The sequence below is a fragment of the Dromaius novaehollandiae genome, chromosome 5, assembly GCF_036370855.1.
Source record: "Dromaius novaehollandiae isolate bDroNov1 chromosome 5, bDroNov1.hap1, whole genome shotgun sequence".
NCBI classification, from domain to species: Eukaryota; Metazoa; Chordata; class Aves; order Casuariiformes; family Dromaiidae; genus Dromaius; species Dromaius novaehollandiae.
The window spans coordinates 46,740,668-46,763,191 of NC_088102.1; the positions used below are offsets into that span (position 1 = coordinate 46,740,668).

The 22,524-nt window shown below is 49.7% G+C and overlaps 1 protein-coding gene across 4 annotated transcripts in view; it reads left to right on the plus strand.

Moving 5' to 3' along the window:
- Positions 1-1,816: 1,816 nt before the first annotated feature.
- Positions 1,817-22,524, plus strand: part of TP53I11 (tumor protein p53 inducible protein 11) — a 33,398-nt gene continuing 12,690 nt past the window's right edge. The window contains exons 1-2 of one of the 4 annotated variants that reach the window (XM_064512751.1): positions 1,818-2,051; positions 2,486-2,564. The gene's annotated coding sequence lies outside the window, so the exon portion shown is untranslated. Of the gene's footprint in view, positions 2,052-2,485; positions 2,565-15,424; positions 15,591-22,524 lie in introns of those variants that run through there. The other 3 variants (XM_064512752.1, XM_064512750.1, XM_026093264.2) reach the window with 3 other exon arrangements.

Sequence of the window (22,524 nt, forward strand, 5' to 3'; positions counted from 1 at the left end):
ATGACATAAATGTTTGAATCATTTTTTTAAAATGGCACTTACTGCTTCTGAAACTCTTAGCCCAGTGCAGAAGCCTGAACTATTACCTGAAAACTATGTGTTCATCATTTCTTTGACACAATTTTGAGACATTTTCCTTGAATACAATTCTCTATTTAAAAAAAGTCAACATGACATATTTTGACTTTCCTTGTTTGACAATATCAAAGTATTTCATTTCAGTAGTGTAAAACATGATTGCTTCAACTTTGCCTTCTCATTTTGTTCTGTGTGGATTTTGTATTACATTATAATATTTTAATAAAGTAGAGCATAGATAGAGTACATATAATACTTAATCTCTCTCATATGTTTTAGCATAATCACAATGAAAGCTTTGAACTTTATCATAGTAAAATGTTTCACCAGCTCCAAGTCAGGACTGGATTTTTTTTGAATTTTGATTTTTTTTCAATCTCAGATCTTCAGCTTTTTTCCCTGATATGCAGCAAAAGCAACTACTGAAATGCCCAATATTCTTACTGAAGAAATGCTCTGTTTTCTGCAGATTTATTACTTGGCACCCGTGAAATGAGAGATTTCAGCCCAGTCCCCAGTGGTCAAGCATCCAGTTTCCAAAAAGACGCCCTTGTGTTTGGAATGACCTCATCATGCTGAGCACTTCAGGATGCGGTTCCCCACCATGGTTTGCCCAGGGGTCAAAGTGAGTTAAGAGGTTCTCACCGCATCCTGCCTCTCTTCGCCTCCCTCTCCCAGTCACTCGGCTGGGCAGACGACCCCTTGCTTTGTTGTCCAGCTTTTCCCAATTTTGTGTGGTCCTGCTCTAAACTGGATCAGTGAAATGAGCCTGGTCAAATGAACGAAAAAAAATCACTTAGAAAAACAGGGAGTGGAATAAGGACAAAGACGGAGCTACCCGCTGCTCCTCTATCTGCCGCTCTTTGTGCTAATTGTCACTGATGTTTGCTGTTTATCATCTTGCCATTCTCTTTCATTAAAATCTCATCTAGTCTGAGATATTGCAACACTAAAACGTCAGCATGCCCATCTTGCTCTCTGAATATCCTTCTCGAGGTACTTGGCAATGCGAGTGTCTCTCCAGGACAAGCTACGGCGGAAGGCGGCGGGGCAGCTGCCCTACCGCTCTCTCTGCAGACGCACGAAGGACTCAGCCCACTCATCCAGGCTCTTCCCCTGCAGCAACTCCACTGGGAAAAACCATGCGATTTCTCCTGCCCCCAGGTTTCTTTTATTTTGCCTTTTATAGGGCATTGTATAACAGGCCTTGAAAGCACGCACCCACGAACAGAGCCACCAAGGGCCTGCTTTCCCTTCGGTATTTGACAACACAGAAATATTGGGACGATCTTCCCGCTACTCCTTGGACCGAATCCTTTAAAAATGCACGGATGAAACATCATCTCCGGCTCGCTGCTTAAACAGGGCCCAAGCTGGGCGGGGCGAGGGAGCCTTTGGTTGCTCCCGACTACGGATTTATTTTCCGGGGGCCACCCCACGCCATTCCTCCCCTCCCGCCCGGCAATCAGGCCCTCGGGGGCCGCTCTCTCTTCCCCGGCGTCTAGCTGGGGCCCCCCACGGCCCGGGCGTACAAAACCCCTGCGCACCCCGCGTGCGACCCCCGCGCAAGCCCCGCAAAGCGCCCTCCGAGAAAGCCGCGCCGGGCGCCGCGCTCCGACGGGGCGGCCGGGCCGAGGGCCGGCGGCGGGGAAGCGCGGCGGCGGCGGCGGCGGCGGCGGCGGGGCCCGCCCCGTCGGGGCGCGGCGGCGCCGGGAGCCCCGCGGTGGGCCGGCCCGGTCCGGCCCGGCGGGCGGGGCGGCGGCGGCGGCGGCGGCGGCGCGGGGTAAAGCGGCGCCGCGCGGGGGCCGGGCTCAGTCTGGGCGCCCGCTGGCTGCGCTGCGCTGCGCTGCGCGGGGCGGCGCCGGCCCGCCGCCTCGATGCCCTGCGCGGCTCCCCGGGGACGGTCCCGCCGATGGGGCAGCCGCCCCGCGCCCTGAGGCCCTGCCGGCGCCGCGGGGACGCGCGCTAGGGCGGTGAGTGCCGTGCGCGCCGCGGGCTCGCCCCCTCGGGCTGCCCGGGTGGGGGCGGTGGGGCCGCGCTGCGAGACGTGGGGCGCTGCCCTGGGAAACTTGCCTCCTGCGCTCGCCATCCCCTGGCGAGGGGCCGAGCGCTGCCCGCCCCCAGCCCGGGGGCGCGGGCGGCCGCCCCCGCGCAGCCGCTGCCCTCGGCGGGGCCGGGGCCGGGGCCGGGGCCGGGGCCGGGCGCGGGCGGGAGGCAGCGCCTCGGAGGGGCAGCTGGGGAGGGGGCGGCCCGCGGGCGGTGCTGTGCCGCCGGGCGGCGCCGCTCGGGGTCTGCTGGCCTCCCCTCGCGTGGGAGCAAGTTTAGGGTGTGCTCCTCGCCGCGCCCTCGGGGCTCAGAGGGACCCGGCTGGGGTCAGGCATCGTCAGGGGCTGCGTGTCCTCTGCAGGATCCTTCCCGCCCCCGGCTGGGGGGATTTGGCATGTGGCGGAGGCACCGCAGGCGGCCGTGGTGCTGAGAGAGCTGAGGTAAGTCCCTGCCCGGCAGGCTGAGACCGTCCCCGGGCAGGCGACGGGAGGATGGGGCAGCGAGCAGGCAGGGGATGTAACAGGAGGAAGAAGCGACTTTTGTGTTATGCGAGTGCAGGTAGGGTGGGACCATCTGTGTCCTGTTGGTCCCTGAACTGAAGCACTTAGAGCCTGGAGTGTCTTCAGCAGCATCTAGGCATGATGGATGAAGAAAGAGCTGGTGAAGCACCAGATCTTAGTAAAAGCAGCTGGTTACCATGAAGCTACAGGCAGAGCTTTACTGGGGAGACAGTGGCTGCAGCTACTCGGCAAGGCTAGGTGTGGGCTCAAGTCCTTGTGGATCCCTTGGCGGGGAGCTTTCTGGCAAGAGGTGTGTGTGGGGTTTTTGGGAGGGGGAGCTCTTGCTGAGAAGCTTGGATCCCGTTAAGCTTGTTCCCTGAAAGTATCTGTCCTTTTCCATTTGCTTAAGGAGATTCACAGGAGGACCACAGTGGGTGCTTCAGGTGCCTGAATGGGGAGGGGATGCGTGCCGAGCCCTGTGCAGCCCTGGGAGGTTGGGACTAGGCGGCTGAGCCGGACGCGTGGAGTCGGGGCGTGGGGGACCGGCTGGCAGGTGCAGAGGCCGCCGGGCGTGCCCTGTTTGGATGCTGGCGTTCCCGTTGTGCTGGTGGGGAGCCCAGTGGGTGGTGGGGAGTTACCGCAAAGGAAGGTGCAGCGGCACCTGGGAGATCAGCCCCGGTGAGGGCTTGGAGCAGGGCTCAGCATAGGAACGGAGGGGATGGGATGGGACTGGGTTACAGAGTGTGCCGTGGGAAGGAGCTGGGACAGAGTTCCTGCTGTGATACAAGAAGGAAGATGAGGTCAGAGGCAGAAAGCACTTGGATGGTTTACAACCCACTCTGGGCATTCGTGTGGCCCCAAATGTCTGAAGTGTCACTTGCAGGAACTGACTGGCCTGCTAAGCTGGAGCAGAAGCACTGCTCTGTCTAGACCAGCAGCTATTAAGCTTTCCAGATGAGTACAACTTTGACTGAGCAAACTAGGCTGAGAAAGAAACAGCACCTTTATTTTTCACCTGCTCCTTCACTGCGCTACCCTAGAGCTGCCTGGAGTTTGAGTCCACACACGCGCTTTCTTTTACCTGACAAAAATCTCTGCTCTTGTAGCTGCCTGAGAGACAGGGCCAGCAAAGCCAGAGTTGCAAATGGCCACCGTTTAATCCGTCTGCTGTGTCTGCAGAGGCTGTTAGGCAAACATGCCAAAAGTGACCGAAGCCTTGTTGACTTTAGGGCTACCGCCAGTACAGTGAAGCCATGAGAAACTACAGAGTATACAAGAGCACTAGCTATTCTGGACTTTGTCATGAATTACTTGCTCAGTAACTCTGGCCGCCCTAAAGCAGAGACTGCTGTGTAATGATGTTCAGGATGCATGGGTGAGGAAAATGTTTTTTAAATTCATAAATAGTAGTTATCCTTTATGCAAGGGAGTTTCTCTTCCCCAGGAGGAAGTTTTCTTAGAAAGGCCTCAGTAAAAAACAAAAGTAAACAAAGTCCTAAGGCTCAGCATGAAGGCACCTCTACTACCCATAACCATTTCTCAGTTGAGATGTGTACATACACCTCGTGCGAGCACAGCAGTTTGTGAAGGACACTGTGAACCCAATTTATCCTGATGTTCTTGGTGCAGAGAGACCAGGTACTGATCACAATTGGGGGGAAAAGGGGATTTGGTCGCTTTTGAATGTGTCCTTGTGTTTCAATTCTTTCTGGGGCTTGTTGGGGCAAGGTAAAGGGAGCTCTTCTCTGGGTAAGCTGTTTGACCCAACCAGGAGGCTGAAAAGATGACTTCTGCCTTATAGTCTTAAGGGGAATTTATCCCTTCTGCTTGCTGGCCAGTAGAGAGGACTTATTGTCAGGAGAAGTGGTCAGAAGAGTACGTTTGACCCATCTGTAGAGGATTCCACCCAGAGGGGCTTGGGTTGGCTGTTGATCCGTGGGACAATACACCAGAGGTGCCTTGCCCTGAGATTTTCTCACTGTTGGGAACTGCCGGAGGATGGGATCGGATCCAAAGGAAAATGGTTTTCTGTTGTTTTCAATGAGCACTGAGTGCTAAAATGTGCCAGAGTACCTCTTCAGGCTGTGTTCGCTTGTCCTGCAGCTCTCTGAAGGTCCAAGTATCAACAGTAGGGGATGGGTTTATGAGATATTGGTCCATGTGGTGGTTGTTACACCCATTACTTTGTTTGGATAGTGATCTGTTCCTTGCTATATGTCTGTCTGATGTGCTTCATCCAAGTAGTACCTGAATCTCTGGTTAGAACTGCTAAACTGCACGATATAAGGAATATTTCCCTGTGCTGCAGGTGGGATGGGGCTGTCACCACAGGGCTATACAGAAGGCTGCAAATTGAACGAGGGGGAACAGAGTCTGTTCTGAGATGGCAAAAGAGAGAAGAGACCAATGAGACTATGAAGTGGGGGTGTATATCTTCCTACTGTTATATTTTTGGTTTCAAGCATTCCCCTGGCACAGAAAAATGCACATGTGCACCAGAAAGATGTTGAGATTGTTTATGTTTTAATTTTGGCCTTGTGCCAAGAGGAACAGCTCAGTGACCTTGGCAGTATTGGGGCATTATTTATAGAAAGCAGACCTTCTGTTTTCAACATAGAAATGTAAAAACAGTTCTTGGGAGGAAAAGACCCAGTGCAGGCCCCCAAATAAATTGTGACTTTCTCCAGAGAAATGAAATCAGCACTTAGGCGATGACCAGGTGTTTCTAGTTCACGTGACTTCCTGGCTTCTCTTGGAAAATACATTTCTGATTCTGTCCTGTAGATTGCAGGCCAGGAGAGTTCCCTCGGCATTTGAAGAGTTCTTGTTCAACATGCTAGCAGATGTTCACAAAGACAGATCCAGCTATAACTAGAGATTGTTTTTTATAGTTCAGACTTGAAGGGAAATGATAAATGACTCTTTGGCCTCCTTCAGTTTCTTTTGTGTGTGAAGCTCTTCGTCATCTGCAAGGGTTAATGCATTTCAGTGTGTTTCACTACCCATCTGTGGTGCTAGTGAATGTGGCTATCCTCAGATCATAGATGAGCAAATGCGGCTTAGGGATGTGCAGGGTCTTGCTGGAAGACCCAGCAACAACTGGCAAGGATCGGTGCTAGTTGAAAAGCCCTGGTTCCCAGGTGTCTGATTAAACCCTTGTGGTGAACTTCCCCTTCTGGTTTCACAATGTGGATACCCTCATCCTGTGAAATGTGTGTTCCAGTTGGAGAAATCCATAAATGTCTTTTTATCCCTATATATGCAAAATAAGAATACATTTAGCACACTTGTGCGTTGTTTCTGATGGGGAAATCTTTGTGTAGGCTATACCTAACTCATCTATACCAGACGCGGGAGGGACCTGCTTACTGTGCTTTACCCAGCTCATCTTACAGGGGGGGAACCAGGGACTTAAAGGGAAGGTCATTTGTCCAAAGCCACAAACTGAGTCTGTAAGAAGACCCCAATACAGACTTGTACTGACAGTCGCTGGGGTTGCAGGGGAGGAGAGATCTGTTGCCAAAACTGGGAAATGATCAAAATGATTCTAGCAGGGTTTATTGCTAGAAGGTGAGAGGCACTTTCTGACGCTGCCTGTGACAATCCATATGTTCATTTTCTGAACTTCATGGGCCAAAATCAGAAGGCTGAGCAGAAAGTCTGGTAGCTAGTTATACTCCTCCTGGGCTTCCTAGAAGTTATTGTTAGGGATTTGATTTAAGATCCTTTAAGTCAAAGGTGCAGAGGAAAGCATGGTGAGAAAAGTGGTTAGAAATGGATCAAGCAGTGATTCAGTCACACGGTCTCCTGGGGCGCGGTATTAGCCGATGTGAGTCTGTGTAGCCGGAGATGCGCACGCAGGAGTGTCAGATTACGCTGGCCATCGGGAACCTAATTATTTGTTTGAAGGGATTCTGTGTCTCCTAGGGAGATTAGCGCTCGGCTCGTCCCGCTGCAGCTGCCTGCTGCTGCCACAGGAGAGAAAGCCCTCCTTTTCTCATTAAAATCAGGCAGCAGTTAGACTGCTGGCCCAGAGCTGCTGCAGGAAAGCAGGTGCAGTGGGAGCGACACACAAAGGCTTGCAGCCCTGTCGATTTTATCTGTATCCTGCCTGGGCTGAGAAAGTAAGCAGTCTGAGGCCCTGTCCGCAGCCGAACAAGGGACCTACAGAGAAAACGCACAAATCTTCAGGAAACTCTGTGGGTGACTCAGCTAGTGTTTTTGTCTGAGTACAAATTCATTCAGCAACCCATGATGGCAGCAGAAGTGCTCTTTTGTAGTTGTGCCATTTTATGAGTGAAGTACAAACCGCTGGTCTTCAGTTATTTGTGGCCATGGAAAGACTTGAGAGGCTTTTCCAGGTGATGAGTGTTAATTTAGGAATTGCGTGACTGAGCCCCTATGTCCATGCAGCCCTGGTTAGGCATTGCAGTCTCTTCTTGGGCTTGCACCTGGTTCTGCTGCAGATGTTAAACTGCTGTGACAGAGACAGCAGGCAGCTTTCCCAAGGTCAGAGTCCGTGTTGGTCAGAGAGCACAGGCTAGAGCACGCCATGCTTTCTAGCCTGTGTGTGTTATGGCCAAGAAGATAAAAGTCTTTAATTCAACTTTCCTGGCCATCTCGTGCTGCCTTGCTATGCATGACATAAGGTCCATCTAGGAAACAGCCAGCTGCAAAGCTGTGGGGGCTATATGGGAGGCAGTTTTGTCAAACAAGCTTGGGCAGAGTATGGATTCAGGCACTCTGTCTTGCTATATGAAGTCTCAAGGAGAGATTGTGACATGGAAATGTCAGTCTGTACCACTAGCAATAAAGGAAGCAGAGTATTCTCATAAGAAACAAGTTATCTTAAAAGTCCATGATTTTAAGTCCTCCAAATCCTTTTTATTGGACATATAAAGTTGGCTGTATGGCACTTCATTTGGGGTAAACAGTTGGTGTGTACCAGGGAGGTAGAAACATGAGTTGCCTCCTGCAAAGAGGACAATGAAACTGGAAAATCAGAATTCTGAGTCCAGAGGAGCGAGATGATGTTGGTATTTCACAACTAGTCATTTGCCATCTGAAAGCAGAGCTAGTATTTTGTGACCTGGGGGAAAAAAGTTACTGTAGAAGCTGCTTAATGGCAATACAGAGCACCCAGACTTTCTTTTGTAGAAAGCAGTAGTGGAAATCTGCCAAGAGTCAAGCTCTACCTAGCAGGATTGAAAAATTTAGACCATCTGTGTGTGCAGTCCCAGGTTATTTTCATGTTAAGTAGAAATGAAATTCAGCTGCCTTTAATACCAGAGTTGAATGTGGAGTCAGGTCTGGTTTGCTTCTGAATAGTAGACACCTGTAATTCATTGCCCACCCTCCTCCCCCTTCATCCTGCCCAGTGCAACCATTTGCTCAGCACAGTGTGTGAATGTGTCCTTACATCGTCTGCTGGCAGAAAACGGATGCTGTGCAGCACATGTTCAACAAGTCCCTTCCGTGAGTCCTGTCAACATCTACTGTTTAATTCCCTAGACAAGTGGGATGGATAGAGGGTTGATGTATGAAGAAATGATAAAGCAGTTGAGCTCATCTGCTACAGCCAATTTATTCCCTGATCCACGTTACTGTGCAAACCAAGTGTCTTTCATTGGCACGTGCAAAGAACTAAGGGGAAAAGAGACTAGCCTGTGATTCCCAGAGCTGCTGCTGCATTTAAATGAAATTACAGGGATGATAATGAGGAAAGTGTTGACTAAAACCTTACACTGCTGTGTCCTGAGCAATTCTAAGCAGGAGGCAGTGCTATATGGTTGTTTTCTTTTATATACGTATATACACACACTGCTGATTTTATTTATGCTGGTATTATTGGAGCTTGTTGTATTGGAGTGTCTGAGGCTTAAGGAAACAAGGGGGATACTTTAAATAACCCTTGATAACAGAAAAGAGACATCTGGCAACTCTGCAATTTTTGTGGTTACTTGAGAGCCTGATTTGTTGGTGCTGGTGCAACTAGTAGTTGGTTTCCTGTTGTCTCCTTGTCCCTGTATGGTGGAGTCAAGCAAAGGTGGGGACTGGAACTGTAATATAGCAAGGAAAAGGACTAATCAGTAGTACCTCTATCCTCTCTTTCCTAAGGCTTTTCCCTCATGTGCCTTGTCATCAAGGTTATTGATGCCAGACTCTGGGTTCAGGAAAGCTGGATCTCGGGTTGAGGCATCCACCCCTTTGTCTCCTCCTTGCTAAAGAAAGAAATCTTGCCCTGGCTTCTCAGGCAGCCTCTACGTCTATAACTAAAAAGAGCTGGTCTACTTAGGACACGGCTTCTTCATGCCCAACAGAGAAGAACCTCTTTTCCTTGCAGGTTGTTGTCTTCTTGTCTTGTGTGTGTGTGTGTTTGTGGTTGGGTTGTCTTGGCGGGGGGGGGGGGGGGGGGGACGGGATGAGACAGGAGGTTGACTTTGTGGGGAGGAGTTGTAATCTCAGTGTGATTCCATAATGTGAGCTGGGCAGAAGTGATACAGTGCTTGCAAGGGTCAGGTAGTGAAAAAGTGAATGGAAGGATCGTGTGTCGGGTCATCTGGAGGGAATTAATCTTGCCCATCCATGTAAAAGCAATCAAAAACTTAGTGTAACTCGTCTTCTAGGCTTCCCCTGCAGTGTATGGCAAGAGGTAAGCCATTATGGAAAGTGATGCATCCTGTCCTAAAATAGGCACCTCCGGGGCACGGCTCACCCTGCCACCCCCCTGGATAGCCAAAACCAGTGACCTGAAGAGAACCATAGGCTCATGTTGTATTTGAGGTGTCCAAGCCCCATGCTCTCCACCTCTGAAATACTTCTATTCTGCTTTAGGAACAAACTGTCTCTTTGTGTGATCCTTGCAGTACGCTGGCCTTTGTGCAAGCTGGAGGAGCACTGGAGTATCAGACACATTGTCTTTTTCAGTCTGCAGGTTCTCTGTATTTTTTCCTTTTTTCTGATCAAAGCTTTCTAAAGGGTACTTGTGTACTGAATACCCGTTGCTGATAATGCACATTATGAAATTCAAAAGGAAGGCTGAGATTAAATGTCACACACTTCACACTAGGAGAATTCAGAGAGCCTTGTTGATCTGTGTATAATTCAAGGGTTGACAGCTCATGCATAAACAAACGTGCACATACACATACATATGTGCGTGCACAGGGTTTTTTCCCCCTGACTAAGCAGCAAATAACAGCAAAGTCAGGTTTGTCTGAGCTGCCGGGGGATGTAGCACTTGCGAGAAAAGACTGTGGGTTCTTCAGGGCTATTTGTCCGAAGAACCACAGATGCAAAAGAGATCAGTTCTTGGTAGTGCTGGTGGGTTATCCTGTACCTTCTTCCCTCTTGTGGCACTGTACTGAGCTGTGACTATTTTGGTTTTTATATGTGTGGGTGTTAACCTGACCACGGGGATCTTCCGAGAGTTTCTGGCATGTGCAAAGGCTGTATTGATATGAGGTTCACCCCAAGGTTTCTGTAATGCTTTTTCCTGCCAGCAGTGAATGAAGACGGACAGAACAAAATGACGTCCTGCTAAGCTGGTGGTTACTCAGGCCAGGAAGGGCATTCCTGGCACTGACAAGTGGCGTGCAATGAACTAAGTACCGGGGCGGGGGAGGGGGTTCATAGCCTTCCTCAGCAGCACAGATGTCTTGTAAGCAGGCAGTCAACTAGAGAACACAGCAGTCCCGTGGGGTACAGTGCAGGGGGAGTCGGCTTTGAAATATTGCAGGCACTGAGCAGGAATGATATGAACTTGGGCAGTAGACATATTGCTAATGTAAAAACTGGGAAAACTAGAGTGCAAGAGGTTAAATGGCCTGGTTCTGCTTGTGAGGAAGGACAGCAGCAGTGCCACAGGTGGAGTCGTCCAGGTTTTTGGCCTCTGCACTTCCTATTCTGCAGGCTGAACAGTCCTGCTGCTGGAAACAGCTGTTTTCATTCCCAGGGGCGTAGCTGCAGAAGGAAGAACTGCTCGTTGCTCTTTGCTGCTCTCTGGGATGCTGCTGGCCTGTGCTCCACAGCAATCCCTCCCGTGTGCTGAGCACCGGCCGCAGCCCCCTGTGTGGGGTGCTAGCGCTTTCTGCGAAGTCACTTTCTTCCACGGACTTGCAGAAGTTCGTGAAGCCTGGGCTCGCTCTTTTCCCGTGTCATCAGCTATGTGGAAGTTTTCCTCTTCTAAATCTGCCCTCCTGTCCTCTGTTTGCCCAACCTGGGGAGTTTTGCATCTGACATTTTTAGCATTAACCTGTTGCTATAGAAAGCACTAAGGTGTAAGAGAAGATTTCTACCACCTGAGGATAGGCTACAAACTAGTTGAAGTACATGTTTTCTTGGGAGGCCTTTCCTGTTGCAGAAAGGCTCAGGGAGCTACTTAGCGAAAGTGCAAGTCTGTGCTTATTTTGAGTCTTAAGGAGCCTCAAGGGAGAGATTAAACTTGGAGTTGTAATTGAGCACAAATGACCAATGCTTAATATTGGCAAATCGTTTGGAGAGAAGTAAGAACGTGTTTCCAAGCTGTGGATGACGTGTCGAGAAGTGCTATGTACAGCCATAAACAGGGCTGTGAGGTGAAAGCTGGTATCTGTACCTCTCACAAAGTTACTGCTAAACCTGGAAGCAGGAATCAAAGCCTGAATCAAAACCTCCCAAAACAGGGAGTCGGTGACAAGCTGCTTGTTGTGGCCCTTGCCTCTCCCATGATACTAAAATACAGGCAAATGTCAAAATACTTGTCTGATCTGGCAGCCTGAATTGTCTGTACTAAATGTTCTTAAAAGGTCGTTATCATGCAGCAGGACCCAAAGTAACTCTATCTCCCTTCTCTTTACAGGCCCAATCCAAACTTTCCTAAAGTTTGGATCCAGGCTCCAAACTTGTGGCTCAGCTCTTGACAGATGGGAAGCCAGGAGAAAGAGTGGTACTAAAGGAGTTTATAACGGATCTGTTGCTTGTGAGCAGTGGAAAAAATTGAGTTAGTAATGTCACCTTTGTATGTTTAAGAAAAAAAAAATCAACAAAATCAACAGTCTTGTGCCAGTAGTGGAGAGGATAGGAAAACTTTAGCTCGTGGACAGGCTAAGGCCCCTACAGTGTCTCTGCAAAGCACCACATAACTAAATGGGGACTTCGGACCTCTGCATGATGCTGCATAGGCCTAGCTGTATTTTCTGGGCCCCTGTTAGGGTGTCCAGATGCTAGAGCAGGGATACTATGGCAAGGGTGTCCGAACATTTTGGAGGCACTGGTTACATTATGGATTTAGCCCAGTAATGTCTTAGATGGGGATATTGCTTGCACATAGATCGGTCATGAAAAGCTCTATCCTGTGTGCTTTTATAGGATGTGAGATTTGACAGTGTAATATGGGAAACGTCCTCCATCACAAGGATTAGTGACAGTTCAGCTAATGACTAATGGTCGCAGGGGCCCTTTCGTATCAGGCCTGACTTAGGTGACATAGAACCAAATTTTACCACTGGCACATCCAGCAACTTGAGTCCTATGAGGGCCTCCGAGGGTCTGAGGCTCAGAAAATGTCCTGATTTGACCAAAAGGCAATTTTCCTGTTTAATGCAAATTTATTCCTCTTCCCTTCCCCCCCCCCCCCCCCAATGTGTGTGTTTAGACTGCATATTTGGTCATGTAGGAAGAGAATAGGAACCCTTTGTTTAAAAAAAGAGAAAGTCTAATGGCTTAGGGGCATTCCAAAATGACTGTCCTCAGGATGGGGACTGCAAATCCAAGCATGATATGGGTAAAGAATCTGTTTCTAGGATGCAGGAATGGCAAAGCCTTATTCACTCCATTTTCCATTTCATATGTTCGTGGCCATTTTAGTAGTTAATAAATTGCAGTACTTGTACTGGATAAGTTACTGCACTGCAGATGTAGGAATACTGTTGTTGGTGTAGTTCATATATGTTTTTGGATGAGGATGCATCAAGAATGGTTTTGAAAATACCATCTCTGTGAAGATATACAGAGGGCTAGGATAGTCATGTGTGGCTAAGGGCACTGAATCTTCCATAATAATTTCTTACAGTTTACTTTTGAGATCTGAAGAGAGACAGAGGTGGAGGATTCTTGGGAACAAAGAGCGCAAGCTTCTTGGAGAACTTGTGAAAGGAGATAGTCTTGGGGGTTTGGGAGTGTTTTGGAAAGGAAATCTGAGTAGGTTTGACATTAGCAGTGGAAGAAGTGCCCGGAAGACCTGTGTTGCTGTAATGATACAATTTTCTGCAGTTCAGTAGTTGTTATGGCACTGTCATGTGTAAGGTACTGTGTGCCTGGGCTTACCCTGCAGCCCCAGGGTTATTTTCCCGAGAGTTTCTTTGAGCCTATGCAATTCTCAGGCGTGAAACAGAGGAGATGAAGCAGACTTGCATCAGATTTTCTGCAAAACTGACCTTTATTATCCTATTTGTTTGAAGGACGCTCCTGGCCTTTTAAAGCTTGCAGTAGCATGGGGCAGCTTGTTTTTCTGCGCTTCCCCCCTCCCCCCTTGTTTCCCTGCAGAAACCGTCTGCAGGACAGATGGCCCACGCTGCTTCTGGGACCGTCTTCCACAAACACCTGTCTGAGGCAGCTGGGAAATTAAAGAACCCTTCTCCTTTAATGTCCTTAAAGGAAAACAGTGCACATTCTCAATACTTTCCCATTGAATTTCCTCCTTTTTCCACCCTCCCAGCTCCCTCGTGCCCTGGGGAACTTCAGTGCGTAGGGTGTTCTGCTAATGATACCTGAGTCATAGGATTATCTGGAGAGGAGTAAGTCGGAGCGCTCTGCCATATGAGGGAAGCGCTTTCCCACTGCCACTTCTCCCCATCCTCTGTCCGTGGGGCTGGTGCTCGCAGGCTGCCTGCCAGCCACCGGGCTGAGGTGGATGAGCAGGCGAGGCTGTTATCCCCGTGTCGTCTGGTGTGGCGGTCCAGTCAATTATTAAAGCGATGAGCTGGATGCTGGTTCTGCTTTGAGACTGGAAATGCGGCTGCTTGAGTCATCGGGGAGAGCTACAGTTGTTCTGCGCTGATGGATGGCTGCAGCCGGCTCAGGGCCGAGTGCCTCCCCGTCAGGGAGAAGAATGGAAGGGAATTGACTTTGTTATGGAAATGATACTTGGGGACTGGAGCCACTGAAGCAGCAGATTGCATCTTGCATCCTTTACCTGTGCAGCTAAAACACTGCTCAGCAGCGAGGGACAGGCAGGCAACGTCTTGAAAAAGCGATTAGTGTGGCCAAGCATGTGCGGGGTGTATGTACATGTGTGCATGCATGTGCCTGCGTGGGAAGTCAGCTCACGTCCTGTGTGGTGAGCCCACTCAGATACGGCATATGTGTGCAGCGTGGCTAGAGCGAGGCCAGGCGTCCGAGCAAGCACGCGCCTGGCGTGGTGCGCGTGACAGTCGCAGTAGCCATCCAGGCAGAGTGCCCGACCGAGCACGTTAAGCATATCGCCGGCCGCCCTGCAGAGCTGCTGCAAGGTGCCAGGGAGCGTGTCTTGTCGGAGCTGAAGTGTGGCTGCTCTTGCTTGCTGTGGAGGTTTGGCACGTTGCTGCAGGTGGTGGTTAGCAGGCTGGTAGAAATGCGGTTGCTGTGTTTTAATTATAGCTCTAGTTTGAGAAACTAATAGTGATGGAGCTTTTTTATTTAGTTCTGGGGAAGTTGAACATTTTGTAGTTTTTGATTGTTATGTAACACTTCCTGCAACATGGGAAGAAGTTTTCCCGTTCAGTCTGCAGAAAGAAATTGGAAACTTAGGGTCTATGAAATCCTTGAGGTGGGACGCCTCCCAGCCACTACGATGTGCCCTCAGAGCATGGCGCTTCTTGCAGCGTAAGGGGGAAAAAAAGCTTGTGAATGTAAGCTGTATAGAGACCAGGCTCCCTCTGGCCAGAAAACAGAGGAGAAACTTGCAGCCTTGGCAATTATTTTATGGTAAGCCCTCATAATGACTACATGGGCTGTGTTGGGTAGAGAAGAGCTTTCCTGCCCCATCAAGATTCAGAAAGTGTCACTTACAGTCTTGTCACCTGCAACCATGCTGTTGTGAATGAGCTCGGTGTTGAGAGGATGTTTTTATCTCGCGATTCCCCACCACAGAGCTATTTTTGTCGCATCAGCCTTTTCCTGCTCTCCCTGCTGCTCTGACTCCTCTGTTTGCAGGGCAGTGTGTGTAGGGGCTTTGTGTCCTCAAGGTGCATGTCTGAGCTTTGGCCCCATCAATGATCCCACTTTTCTCCCTCTACCCCAGTCCTCTGTATGCAGACAGGGCACAACAGAGGTATGGATTCAGGCAGCCTTCTTGTAGCACTGTCTCTATGCATGATTTCCCTTGCTGCTCTTTAGAGGGAGATGTGTGGAGAGTATGTCGGTTTCCTAATAATAACATTACATTAATTTTCTCTGCTGCTTTCCTGCTTTAGGGGAGAGCTGCAGAAAACTGTAAAGCAACAGCGTATGAAAACGTCCATGCACCTCTTGCTGTGGAGCCTGAAGGCCGGAGCAGCAGCATGGGCAGCGCGTAGGGGAGATGTTGGAGCAAAGGCTCCAGGAGGAGAGGAGGGTGTAGAGGAGGACTGGGATGGTGTAGGAGCTGAGCCTGCCCATTATACAGGTGTTGGATGCATCGCTAACATGGGCAGTGTGGATAGGCAGGGGAGGGCAGAGGAGGCATGGGAAGAACTGAGCAGGCTTCATATGTCTTATTTTCCAGAGCTACCTGCAGTGGTACAGAGAGTAATTAACACAGATCTGCTCTTCCTTCCTTGTCAGGCTGCAGAGGCCTTGGTGGTCCCCACTCTGTCATGGTGATAACGGCTCTACTGGCTGTGTCCATGGTCCTTGGAGCTGCTGTAGGCACAGCGCGCCGCTGCCTCGCATCTGGGAGCTCTGCACTGCTTCAAAATGGCATTTGAGGGCGTCCGACCGTGCCGACTGCAGGCGTATCTAACTGGCAGGGTGAGCTCTGGCCACGTCTGAGGCAGCTCTTATTGGTTTATAGCCTGCACGGTAGATGGTTTGGGTTTTGAGGTTTCCTTTGGCTTGTCTGTAGGAGGTGATCTAGAGGCATCCTGTAAACAGACCTTTTGATGAAGAGTTTTGCTTTGCGTTTTCATGATGCATAGTGGTCCACAGAGTGAAAGTGTTGGAGATCTAGCATGTAGGTTTGTGGCTTTTTGCTGACGTGCCCCAAGCAGGACACAGTGTTCCTGCACTGGTTTGGGTAGCAGCAGGCCTCGGCCAAGTTGGGGAATGAACCTCTGGCCAGAGAGGTTCCCTGCTGTTGTTGCCAAGAGACTCAAAGGGCAGTTGTCTATGTGGGAAAGGAGTCCCGTGTTCCTGGCTTGTTACTGATGAGAAGTCTGAAGTATCCCTGGTAGGCGCATAGACTGCGCCAGACTGAACTTGAGTGGCAGTCACGTTACGCTGCCGTGGTGGCTGCCTACTAATTGTTTCTACTGCCCGAACATCAGATCCTTTCCAGCTAGATCAGGTTACGTTCCCTCTAGGTCTTTGAGGCATCTTGACTGCTTTGGAAGAGCGTTCCTCTTCTCTAGCATGGAGAATTAATGCTCTCATCCAGGGCATGGGTTGGAGCCTGTTCTTCCCAGCAATAAAGGCAGATGATTGCATTTTAAGATGTATTGGGAGCCCTTGGTAGTCACCTGGGACTTGGGGAATCCTGGCCTGCTCTGCCACAGGCATCCTGGGCAAAATTTTAGTAAGCTATTTGGAGAAGATCAACAGAGATGCTTCGCAGCTCTCCAGTGTGTACATTATTGGGCTATGCAGATGGGGTTTGCTTTAACCGTCAGGCGTTTCAGAGCACTAAAGTGTCTGAAGTTGTTAACCAAGAGATTTTCTGCACATAAAAATGAGCAGATTGAGCCTGTGAAAAAAGGAGCCTTGCAGACCCCGCTCCCTTTAGGTAACAGCCTGGTTTGTAAGAGCTGAGGAGCTTAGTACCTCTGTGGATCCTGTCCTTAATCTCTTGGGGTTTCCAAAGTGGGGATGTTGTCTGTCCCTGAGGCACGGGGCTGTTGTATGGAAAGATTATGAGGCACTGAGATACTCCAGTAATGAGCCTCTTGGAAAAGAAGATGACAGGTGTCTGTCTGGCAGAAAAAAATACATAGAAAGTTATCTGTCCCTTTCTGATAAGTCTTGTTTTTGTATAACTGTTCTGACTTCTGCATCCACTGCCTTTGCCCTGCCTGTGTGCTTGAGCCCAGGCTCTTTTGTCTCTGTGGATATGCGGCTCTCAGAGTATAGTGCAATGTGCTATGAACCTGGCACTCCCCTCGCTTGCAAACATTAGAGAAGGGACAGTCAGAGCCTGGGAGGGACGGCAGAGGAGCTGGGCAAGTGCATTACTGCTGCTGGGGCCTTGTGAGAGAAAATCTGTGGGCATTAGCCCAGCTCTGAGAGCCAGCCATAGTGCAGCTGCCGTGCAGGGTGCGACCCGTGCCACTTTGCAGCCTCATGCTGCTGCCACGCTGGAAACCTCTTCCTTGGCCTGTCCCAGGGCTTGGGGCATTCCTGCACTGGGGAGCTTGCTTTATACCGGAGTGGTGGCAGCTCACATGGGATATGTTGTGGCTCAGCGCTAGGAAAGAGCTGGCTCGTGTCCTTGGGAGAGGTCTCTTGCATGCACGAATGGCAGCATGACCTCCTGTTTGGAGGTGTTATGTTCAAAATTACAATAACAAGGATGTAACACCTACCATATCTTGTCTAGCTCCCTGGCCACCATGTCTGCTGCTGTGACATCAGGGATGAGAAGGTGCACTTTGTGGCCTGGCTGTCTTGAAGTGCCCTCAAGGAGTAGGCAAAGGGGAGCAGCTGAAGGGCCATCTTTTAATGGTGAGAGAAAGTGGGGCAGGATCCATGTCCTGGTCAGCTCACAGGCCTTTTTGAGGGACTTGCTGATGAGGAGACCATGTAGTGCTCCTCCTGCTTAATGTCTGACATAGAAGGCATGGTTTTCTTTCTGTGGCTCTTGTTTCCCCACCTGCAAAATGCATATTGCAGCATTTGCCTCTCCAGAGTACCATGAGGAACACCCAGCATTTATAAAGTGCCAAGACAAAGCCCAGTATTACAAAGGGACAGTGCCGTATCTTCATGTTTACCAGTGCGCTTGTCAGCCTGTGGTCCACAGAAGATACTTAGGAGTGGCAAGTCCTCTGTTATGCTGTTAGAGACAACGTAAACACACTGTGGGACTTCATGCCTTCCCAGTTAACTCTTTTTGGCATCAACAGATCAAAATGGGTTGAAGACCCTGAGTTGTCTTTAGCGTATGGACTTGGGAAACCTGAAACCAGAGCCTGCTAGCAGGAGTCCTCTCCCCATCCTGGATGTGGCAGAGCTGAACAGCCTGTGGCCAGCTTCTGTTTGTTACCCTGTCTCTCGTTACCCCGGCTCAACTCCAGTTCGTTCTCTCTTACCTGCTTTCAGACTGGAAGTGCCCCCAAACCCTTGCAGTCAGATGTAGTGTAGTACCACCTCTTTAATTTGAGCAGCGCCGCTTTGTCAGGCAGAAGTCCGTGTCCTGGATGGCAGTACTTGGGCGGCCACAAAAACAGAGTACAGCTGGGCAGCAGCCCTGCCCTGGGGTGCTCCTGCGGTGCTGGGGATCAGGCTGGCACCAGAGTTGGCCCTGCAGGAGGGCAGGATACCGCCTGCCCGCTGCTCTGCGGTAGCTCGATGAAGGTGCAAACTGCCAACTTCGGGGTGCCTGTGGGAACGGCGTCTGGTCCCGCTCCCGTGGCGCCAGCCGACGCTGCGCGCGTCGCTCCCCGCTGGGCCCCCCGGTGCGTGCATGGCTCTGGCAGCTGGCCGATCGGCACCGGCGAGGTTTGCGCGCCGCTCCCCTGCGCTCCAGGGTGCCTCTTCTTTCCCGACGCTCTTCGCCATTAGGCCGGGAGGGAGGCAGCGACGCTGGGAGAAGAGCTGTGGAGGTGGGGAGAGATTGAGCTATCTTTAGCGTGGCACCAGTGAGGTTTCTTTGCGCCAGTAAGCAGTAGCTATCAAAACTGAACACAATATGCTGAACAGAGCTGAGCAAGGAAAGAGACACACCGAAAAGAAGAAAAGGGATTTCAGAGAAAAAAGCTTTTAGTTGCATTTAGGCGCTGCCCATCGCTGAGAGCTGTGGGGGAATAGGAGTCACCTGTATGTGGTGATTGATCTGTGCAGCCATTGGGATGCTCAGAAAAAGGATTAAGGAGAAAAGAATCACTAGAGAAGGAGGAGGTGGAAGTTTTCTTTTGAAAATGCACAGGCTAATAAAAAACATCCTCTAATTTCGCAGTGTGTCAGGATACATTAATGTAAGTATGAAGTTTTCAAATCCTTCGCATCTTCTATCTGAATGTCATTGAATTAACGCTAATGCATTTATTAGCTCGTTATTAATATTCAGTATTCATTAGACCAGCTCTTTCCCTGGAAGAGGGAGATAATGAGGGACAGGATTTGATTCTGGGCCATGCCATAGCTGTGCTTAGCACAGTGGGAGTGTGGTTTTATCTATCAGAATGGCCTTCACTGATTATTTTATTGTCATTTTATCTGGCCTACATAGTCCTGGCTTTTGGCCAATGGTTTACCACAAATGAGTGGAAATTCTTAATGGGGGAGCAGCACTAATGATGATATGGATAAATTTCCAATTCATGGCCTAAAGGCAACTAGTGAGACAGCTGATAAAGCAAACTTTTGATCTTTTGGCCTGTGGTCAGAGTGGAAAAACGGCCTTCATAATCATAGAGCGATTTATCTCTGTCTTAGTCTGCGAATCATGAAGTCCTCCTTTAACCCCAACCCCCTTTCTTTACTTCTTGCCCTTAAAAGAGATTCTCTAGGTCTTGAGATGTCTCCCTTCCCTGCTCCCCCAGAGTCTCTGGCCATGAAGAGGATGGAGCAGGAGGTGTGGACAGCAGGCCTTCCTGGGAAGGAGCTGGGAGGTGCCTGGAGGTGTCAGGCTGGTGTTGTGTGGACAGCAAACTCTGCATCCCAGATCCTCTGAAGACCAGCAAGCCTGAGGGCTCTGGTCCCTGTGGCGAGCTTTGGTGACCATGGGGCCAGTAGGATGCTGCTGCTCAGGCCCAGTTGCCCTGCTACTGCCAGATTTTTGCCTCTTCTAGCAAATCTCCCTCCTCTTAGCTCCCCACCAGAACTTGCAGTGGAGGGGAAAGTGGCTCTAGCCCTGCAGCTGAATAGGTACGAGAGTATTTGCAGTGGGGTGAAGGCCCTCCTGACCATCTGACAGCTTGTTGTATCTGGTGCACGTGGTGTCAGTCCTTCACTCTTGGCTGCCCTTGCCTGTGTCCCAGGAGCAGGCACAATGAAGACTGAGCACTTAACACTCATTTAATAGATGTTGTTTAGGAACTGATGTCACTGACCAGAAATCAGTCAGTCCACAGTAAGCTTGCACCTTGCTCTTTGGTCAGGGAGATGGTCTCTGTAGCAAAAGACTGTGGGGCAGCAAAGGGGGAGACTGGTCTCTCCGTGCTGTTGAGGGGGGTGTTGGTGGAGGCAGCCCTCCTTGCTTGCTTGTCGTTAGCAGTGACCCTGTCTTGATGATGTCTTGGCTTTACTTGGACAATGTGGGGTGGCCTTAGAGTGGTCCTGTGGCTCAGGGTGAGTAAGGAAAGTGTCCAAAAGTGGTCTTTCTCAATTGAACTGGTTACTTTTGATTAGAAAAGCTGGGCTACAAATATCACAGGCCTTTCTCTGGTTTTGGCAGCAGGGGAGTTCTGGTGGAAAACGACCTAATATCCAAGCTTGTGATCCTGGGGCCTCCCAGGAATGGAAAGGACTGCAGAAATTGCAGCAGAAGAATTAAAAAAGAGGCCAAGCTCTTTTTTAATGCACTACTGTGGGTTTTTCTGTGCAGATTTGTTAGATTTGAGTGCACCCCAGTTATTGTCACAATCTGGGTCAGCAAAATCCAAACAAGTTAATTCTTCCAAACTTTTTTACGAGCAGCTACCTTTTGAGCTTCTTGCCATGTGTCCTGTTGTAGGAATGAGTATGCAGCTTGCAGTTTTGCAGTATGCAGTTTCCCTCTTCAGTTGTCATTCTCCATTGTCTGACTTCTGAAATGTTTGTAGCCCCTGGCTGCTGCAGCTGGCTATGTGCTGTGGTGACTTTCAGGTGCCTGACAGAAGCTAGGCTTAGTTCCTCAGTGTAAAAAGACAAAACAAAAACTGTGCAGTCCAAAAGGAGAACCTGCAAAGCCCTAAGCAGCTGAACTGTTTGCTGAGAAGCATTATGCCTGTGGTCCGCTCAGAACATTTTATTAAACCTCTGAGGACAGGATTCAGCCTTTGCATTGTCTCAACAAAACCTCATAGGCTTGTGTTACAGAAAGAATTATGTCAGTGCTCTTTGGATGTTTTCAGAAGGTGAGTATCTGCTCTTGCATGGACAACCACCTGATAGATAGTGGTTTTCAGGGAGAGGGAAATCCCTTGCAGGGCAGCAGGAGTACACTTCCATGCATGATGCCAAAATAACCAACACCTCTCACTTCAGTACTCCCTGAAGACCCATAAACTCTTTTGACACAAGCATAAATTCTGTTCTCCTGGGACAGCCATAGGAAAACTCGGCTGGTGCGACGGATTTCCTGTGCTTGAGCTCTGTGCTTGCTTGGACTAGATGAGCTGTTTGGTGCCTTGGAAGATTCTTTTATGGGATTCTTGGATGATGAAGTGGCAGATGGAAAGATGATTTTTTTTGTTCAACTGAGCCAAGATGAAATGAAGACAAATTAGCAGGAAAGACTTTCTGAACCAAGGGTTTCCATGCTGTTTTGATTGGAGGATCCTGCAGACAGATTTCATGGGACTCTTGACACCTCTTCCTTTACAGCATGCTAACATGAAAGTTATCTTTTCTGCCTTAGCTTCTGAAAGTTATTTCGATCTTGTTCTTATCTTAGCTATTATTTCCTCTTTCTGTTTGCCAGCATCTTCTATTTCCCAGGAAGCAGCATAGCCTCAAGGAGGAACTTGCCTCTGGTTACTTGTAGTTCCGGGGCTGGTATGTTCCTGCAGAACATGAGGGCTGCAGGATTTGGGGAGGGGGGGTTGGAGGGGGATTAAAAAAAGAGGGGGGCAAATGAATGTCTGGGATCTGCATGATATTTGGCTCAGAATGGCAACTGAAGAGAGTGGTGTACAGCTAGGAGAAAGACAAGATGCAAAGCATCATCTAATGAGCCCTAGTCTGGAAAATAGTCAAGAGGTACCATGCTCCCAAAGGGCCTTGGACTTTGCCTTATGCTGGGATAGGCTGGACTGTGGCTTATAGATCAAAAACATCTATAGCGTGTTCCAGTGGAGCTCATGGCTGTCCTTGTGTTTAATGAGTCTGTGTGCATGTCAAAATATGCTGATTGAAAGGGGCAGCATGTAGTGTTGCTGCTTTTATTTCTTAACAGGCACTTCATGTGTCTGTGAAAAATGAAGCCTGAAAGTTTTCCTACCTCATAAAAGAAGGGAAACAGTTGCATAGGGACAGGTGATGGGATGGATGGAAATCCAGAGACCGTATTTTTCTGGGCTATTGTGATTAAGGCTAAATGTGACTGTTAAGTCATTTGTCCACTCCTTTTGTCTCTTTGTGTTATCAGTTTCAAGTCACTAGCGTCCCCTGCCCTGGTGAGTACTTTTCTGCCTGCATTCCTAGGCAGGTGCTGCTTACAAAGCCAGCTTTGGCTGGGCAAAGTCAAATATCTTCCCTGAAGCTCAGGACCTCCCTGCCCTCACCAGCACCATCGGTCCCTCCCTTTGGCCACAGAGACAGAAGTGAAGCAAAGGAAAGACAGGGAGCTGATGAGAAGCAGGTATCTGTCATAGGCTCCTGGCTGCCACGC